Raw genomic sequence first — 7,342 nt, 5'->3', positions numbered from 1 at the left:
ATATATATATATAGGGGGTGGGGGGGTGTATATACACACAAAGCAGTAGACTTAATTTTTTAATCAAAATTTGATTTGTAGATACCTCATGTAAAATTTTGCGTAGGATTCAGTCAGAATCAAAGATCATAACATAATAGCGTTTATAAGTGAGTCAACACTACATAGCTAACTAGACAATAAAATTAAAGTTTTAATACACTTAGTCTCTGGAGTTTTGAATTCTGTAAATACCATTTCCCCCTTAATATAAAGACAATAACCATTGTAAACCTGTATAAATTAGAATGACAGACTGACACGAATAAGATACAATTTGTTACTAGGTCAATTAATGTAGCATTGAGAAAGCTACTTTTCCTGATACCATATTATCACAATACAAACACAACATTTTAATGCTTTTTAAAATATTAATACTGTGAGGGCCAGGGATTTAGCTCAGCTGCACCTCACCTGCCTCACAAGTGCAAGGTCCTGAGTTCAATCCCCGGTACCACAAAAAAAATAATAATAATTTTTTTTTTTTTTATATTTGATGCTTTCGTAGATTTGCATAAAAATTCAGCAAAAGCACTTTTCAAATGCTCTTGCCCAGTTTTCAATATTAACATCTTGCATTGAAGTTGTGTATTTGTTACACTGAATAGTGATATATTATTCCAATTTTGATAAATTATTAACCAAATTCCATAGTTGACTAATATTAGAGTTTGCACTGTGTTGTACAGTTCTGTAAATTTTTACAAAGGCATAATGTCATATACCATTACATTATCGCACAGAAGGGTTTCACTGCCTTCAAAGTCCCCTGTACTCTACCCCTACTTGTTCTCACAGCCCTCTCCCAACACACTGGCAGACATTAATTTTTTTTGGATTTTTTTTTTTTTTTTGTCATTGATCTTTCTGTTGTCTCTTTACTTTTATCTTTTCCAGAATGTTAGGTGTACTTACACAGTAAGCCTTTCAGACTGGCTTCTTTCACTTGCAGTGCACATGTAAGCTTCCAGGTCTTTCGGTAATGAGTTCACTTTGAAAATGAGATTCACCTTTGCCTGGCCTGTTACTCTTAGAGCAAGGACGAACACTGACAAAGTAGGAGCAGGCCAGTATAATAACAGCTATTTTTTTAATCTTTTGAATTTTTAAATTTTTGTTGGGCTATTTATTTTGATAAACAATTTTTTAAGCCCAGTTTATCAATCTTTGTGGTAGTGATTTTTATCTTTTAGCTAAGAGATTTCTGCCATCCCAGCATCATGATGCTATTCGCCATCTCTGTCCTATATTTTCCTCTAGAAATTCAGTTGTTATACTTTACCATTTGGCTCTTTAACCCATTTCAAAGTAATGGTGTAAGATGTCAAGTAGAAGTCTCATAGCTACCTTGTTGAAGCATTTTAAAAGGAAGCAGAAAGTTTCAGGCTCCAGCCTCATGGATTGTATCATAGTATAAACATTGTACACTGTTGACCTAGAGGCCTAGAAGTAAATGGATCTACAGTTGTTAAATGTAATTTTATCAGGGCTGTCTGAAAGGAGAGCTGAATTTAAGCACTGATAATACACAGATAACTTGAGTGTTGTCCCCAAAATCCTCACCCAGAATTTGCCATATTGCTCAACTTAATTGTTAGAAATCCCTTTTATTACAGTGGTTTCCAAACTCTGCTGCACATTTTGTAATCAGTGCAGAAGCTTTTAAAGATCTTAATCCTGAGGCTGCATCCCATAAATCCGAGTGGTCTGGTGTAGAATCAGCCTTGTTGGATGCAAAGTACTGTGTTTGGCATTTTCGCATGTCACCATTAGATACGTTTTATTGTAACTTTTTTTTTTAACAGGAGAAACAAAGTAAATGGTTTTAAATCACACAGCTTGGACTGTTGGCTCTTAAAATTAATGTTCTTTCTACAATTTCACACTGTCTTGTTAGCGTTTCTTAAAAGCAAAGAGGTAAGAGAATTATGTATTTTTTTCACTCCTTGACTCCATAATTAATTAGTATTTATAATTCTAGATACTGATGACACAGTGTAAACAAAGTCCAGTACAAAGCTCATTCTCTTTGGAGGAGAGAGAAGGGAAAACTAAGCTATGTCTGGTTACCGTGGAAACAGCAGGATGACCTAAAAAGTAATTTAGGAAGATAATGACCTTTGAACTGTGATCTCAGTTAGGAGGGAATCTGCCAAGAAAAGCTCTAGAGGAAGTGTTCCAGCCTGGAATAACATTGAATACAAAGAGCCTGAGGCAGTGAGGGTCACAGGACCCTACCCCAAAGTGGCTACAATAACAAAGGAGTGGGGAACTATGACTACAGGGAGCTCAGAATCCTGGATTGAGACTGCACAGATGAGTGTCCAAGGGTAGCCCAGCATCAGATCCTCAGGAAGAAGGTAGGAACAGGCTGGACTGGGAGTCCAATCCAGACACATACATGGAAAAACGGTAGCAGCCGGAATAGAAGATTGGCTGCATCCTTGCGGGTTGAATAGGTAAACATATGGAGGATAACAGGATCCAGGTTTCTCAATGTTGGAAGATGGAGTTACAAATGTGGAAAGAGAAAACTAAAAAAGACTGTGTAGTATTGGTTCAAAATAAGTGACATGAGTATGAACTCAAGGTTTCCAATATTTATAGATAGATGCAGAAGTATGTTCCTTAACTTTGTCCATTGAAAGAAACTATAAATAGACATCTCATTAGCTATTAGTACCCAGATATTAGTTTCTAAATATTATTCTGCATTAAAAGGATTTAGAGTTCCTTAGTGAAATGACTGATTCCAGGACAAACTATAGAATGAGCTTAGAAGCCAGGCATGGTGGCACACACATGTGATCCCAGAGCTTGGGAGGCTGAGGCAGAAAGATACGCTGTGAGTTCAAGACCAATCTGGGCTACATAGTGAGTTCAAGGCTGGCCTGAATTACATAGTGAAATCCTTTTCAAAATACATAGATGATTGATAGATAGATACATCAATAGATAAGATAAATAGATGATAGATAGATAGATGAGCCTGGAATATCTTGTTCCAAAAGTAGATAAGTAGTAAATTTACCAGAAAATGGTAAAGGCCACTTTGAAGAGCTGCTGAGGGCCAAATCTCAAGACAGTTTCAAATCAAACAACAACATTGTTTGTAACTCATTGAATAAAATGAGAAACTATGAGTCAGTACTAATAATAAGCAAGTATCAATTTAATGGAGAATAGTTCATTGACATACTCCAAGAGTACTCCTCTGCACCCCCCAAAAAATTACTGTATCAAAGCTTGCTGCAGTGCTGCATGCCTATAATCCCAGCTGGTCGGGAGGCCGAAGCAGGAGGATCACAAGTTCAAGCCCAGCCTGAGCAAGTTAGGCAGATCCTGTCTCTAAATAAAAATAATAGAGTGCTGGGGATGTAGCCAGTGTACAGACTCAGGACTCAATTCCCATTTCCTAAAAGGAGAAGAAAAGAAAGAACAGTTATTATTTACACAGGAGAAAAAGTGACTTTACAGTGGAGCAACCTGGCAGACTCTGCCATAAACAACAACAACAAAATCAAAGTTAAAATCTTCAGGGCCAGAACAGATAGAAAGCCATGTGCCTGCTGAGAGAAAACCATAGCAGCACTTCCATGATGTTTCCACCAAAGATTCATAACCTGAATCTAATCAACAGGAAACATCAAACTCAAATCCAAGTCTTTCCTGTAAAATAATTCATCTTTAAATCTCAAACCTCAAGATCATCAAAGATAAAGGAAACTTAAATGAGTAATAAATGTAATGCATGAATCTGAGGCAATTTAGTGATTGGATGGCTTTGTTACAGAAAATGTAAACAAATAGAACATTTTTTACTAAACTACAATTTTGGGGAGGGTGATAAAGGATCACTTCAGCAACTTACTCTCAGCAAAATTCTTTGTTCTTGTAATTTGTACCTGCAACTTTCATTAATGTTTTAAGATTTTGAAATTGGAAGATTACTAATTGTTAAGAATTTAATAATAGGGGCCAGGGGTTTACCTCAGTGATGCCTCGCCTGCCTCCCTAGTGCAAGGTCCCAAATTCAATCCCTGGTACCAAAAACAAAAACAAACAAAAAAAAGAATTTAATAATAAAGCAAGATTACCAGGCTGAGGATTTAGCTCAGTGGTCCCGAGTTCCATCCCCAGTACAAAAAAAAAAAAAAAATTACCTCAATTGTCCAAGCAAAAGTCGGTGGTAATGGTAATGGAGGTAGACTTGGTTGAAGTGTCTGAATTTGGAATGTATTGTAGCCTTGGAATGACAAGATTTTCTGGCTTTTGTCATGAGTACTTGGATTAACAGTGGTACAATCTAAGGACAGGAGAAGACTCTGGAAGATGTGGATTACTGAGTTACAGGGAATGAAGGGTTCCGTTTGGGGTGTATTTTTCCTTTATTACTGCTTCCATGGAATTCAGAATTCACTGGCTCAAAATGACAACCATTTGTTTAGGGTTCTCAGCTCAATCTGGGCTTGCCTTCATTGGCCTGATGGTCCGACCAGGGTCATTCTTGGGCTAAACTTGAGCTGGACGATTTCAGGTGACTTTGGGCACACGTCTGGTACCTCAGAGGGGGTGGCTGCACAACCTATGAGTGGCTGGGGTTCTCGTTGTATCCAGCAGTGTAGCTGGACCTCTTTACCTGGTGGCTCAGGATTCTCAAGAGAGCAAAAGTGAAAGCACTCTTCATCGTCCTGGGGCCCAGATTTACATAGATTCCACCCTCAACTGAAGGAGCAACAACATACACCAGGATGAGGATTCCTGGTGATTGATTTTGAAGACAGTGTAACACAAATGTATTAAGTTTGAAGGCCTTGTAAGACATTGAAACAGGAAATTGGTTACAGGAGTCTGGCATTCGGGTGAAACATCTGGACTGATTTTATAAATGTGAGAGCTGTTAATACAAAATGATATTTAAAAACCATGGCACTTGGTAAGTTCACTTTGAAATGCAGAGTAGACAAAAAAAGAGAGGTAGGACCAGATCTGAGCCTGAGGTGCTCCTATATCTACAGGTGAGACGAAGAAGGCAACAGAGAAAACTTTGGTAACAAGGACTCACATCGCTCACACTAGGGGCCCCAATGACGCTGTACAATGGTCAAATCTTAAACGCCACAGGGTAAATATGCTTATCTTCTTGGAGTGTAATTTTACTCAGTAATAATCTTAAATATTTTGTCTATTAAAATAAAAGGACCATATCAGGGACAATTGTGCAAGATTTGAGCACATTTTCAATATATTATGTTGTGTTTCTGCCAAAAATTGTATGCCTGTGGGGTTTGGACTACATTGAATCAACTCAGCTCCTGAAGGGCTAGGGACTGAGACATATGGGTCCTTACCAAGTCTGTCTGACCCAGCCCTGGCAAAAACAGAACAAAACAAACTCTGAATGAGAATCACCCACATGCATTGTCAAACAGACTGGCTGGAAGAAGTGAGTACTGTGTGTGACTACACTGGCAGAAAAAAGTGGACAATCTGACCAAGCAACTCTCCCTGACTGTGCTCCATGTGCCTCTTTCCTTGGCTGATTTTTTGTTGTTGTTGTTTTTTTACAGTAAAAAGCCACAACCATGAGTATAACACCTTCCAGTGATTTCTGAAATGTCTTCTCGAAAACAGGCCTCTAGGAATCCCTAACTTGTCACTGGTGTCAGAAGTGAGAACAGTTTGGGGGACTCTCAAAGTTTGCACTTTGGGACCCTTATTTTCCTCTGCTGATACAGATTCTTGGATGAACAAATTTGAGAAACACTTATTTAGACCCATTTCCTCTAAACTATTATAATCCAGCAACATTTATTGATCATTTAAACTGCAGAGAGGCACTGAAATAAGTAGCAGGAATATAAACACACAGTCCAACTTCTCCCATCAAGAAGCTCACAGTAGCCGGGCATGGTGGCACACACCTGTAATCCCAGCACTCAGGAGGCTAAGGCAGGAGGATCGCTGTGAGTTCGAGACCAGCCTGGGCTACATAGTGAGTTCCAGGTCAGTGTCAACTACATAGTGAGACCCTGTCTCAAAAAACCAAAAAAAACAAAAGAAGCTCACAGACACTGCCCTATAGGACTTAGGAAAGAGGAATGAACAAGATGGACCTATGTGCTGTGATCAAAATATACGGTGAATATTTAAATACATGTATCACAGTAAAAGACACATTGACATTAATCCCCTCAACCTACTCCCCCTCACTTCAAACACGCTTATCCCATTGCTCCTGCCAATTTCTGAAGCAGTTCTGGAAGTCTCCTTTCATGTCTTTGCAATATGTGATCCAAAATCCAGTTAATGCTGCTCCCCAGTGCCATCCAACAAAAAGCAAGCTCATAAAAACATTACAATGTGTCCTCACCAACCTTGTTCAACAGATCTAGTACCATGAAACTTCTTGCTCTTCCCCAAGATCAAAATGACAATGAAAGGTAAATATTTTGAATGGATTCAGGACATCACGTCAGCCATGACAGCCAAGACACTCACAAAAGAGGACTTTCAGAACTATTTCAGAAAGTGCCAAGAACCATGGAATAATTGTATGAACGGGGGCGGGGGAGCTGGACATTGTGAGGGAGAGTATTGACAGCGTGTCTTTTACTGTAATAAAAATCTAAACATTCATTGTATTTTTCCCTCATACCCAATGCCTTTGAAGCCTACCCCAAGTTATAAATGAGTAGGTGGCCAGGAACCCTTAAACATTTACACTGACACCAACTTCATTTCGGTATCCTTCCCTTTTAGTCAAAGACAGGGTCAATTATTTCTAGTTTTCCTGATGACTAGGCACGACTAAGTCATGAGAAGGAACACAAATGCAGAGACAAGCTGTCTGGAAAGACAAGGTTGGTTCCACTAAGTGGAACACTAAAATCCCATCAAGATGTCTGTGCGGAAAGTTTAAGAACCAGTGGGTGTTGGGTCTATAATTTGGGGGAACCTTCAGGAAGCACAGCACAAGAAAGTTGATGACAAGCACAAAGGAATGGACTCACATGCGACTTTGTCAGTTTCTGCTCTAGAGTCTCGAATCATGACTTCTATTTTGCTCATCATCTCTCTGGCTAGCTGGGAAATTATTTCTGATTTGAATTTTTCTAGAGCCTGATTGATCAATTTTGTTACCTCCTGTGCTATGGGTCCAGGGAGTCCTGTTGGTTCACTATCAGACTTTTCATCCTCATTTGTCCTACTATTTGCTATTGGTGAACTGGATATCTGTTTTTGTGTCTTGCTTAAGTGTTTTCTCATTTTTATTTTTATTGTTGGGTTGTCCTTCTTT

Source organism: Fukomys damarensis, unplaced genomic scaffold (assembly GCF_012274545.1).
Source record: "Fukomys damarensis isolate Sample0158 unplaced genomic scaffold, DMR_v1.0_HiC HiC_scaffold_33, whole genome shotgun sequence".
Classification (NCBI taxonomy): domain Eukaryota; kingdom Metazoa; phylum Chordata; class Mammalia; order Rodentia; family Bathyergidae; genus Fukomys; species Fukomys damarensis.
Note: the sequence above shows the minus strand (reverse complement) of the source record.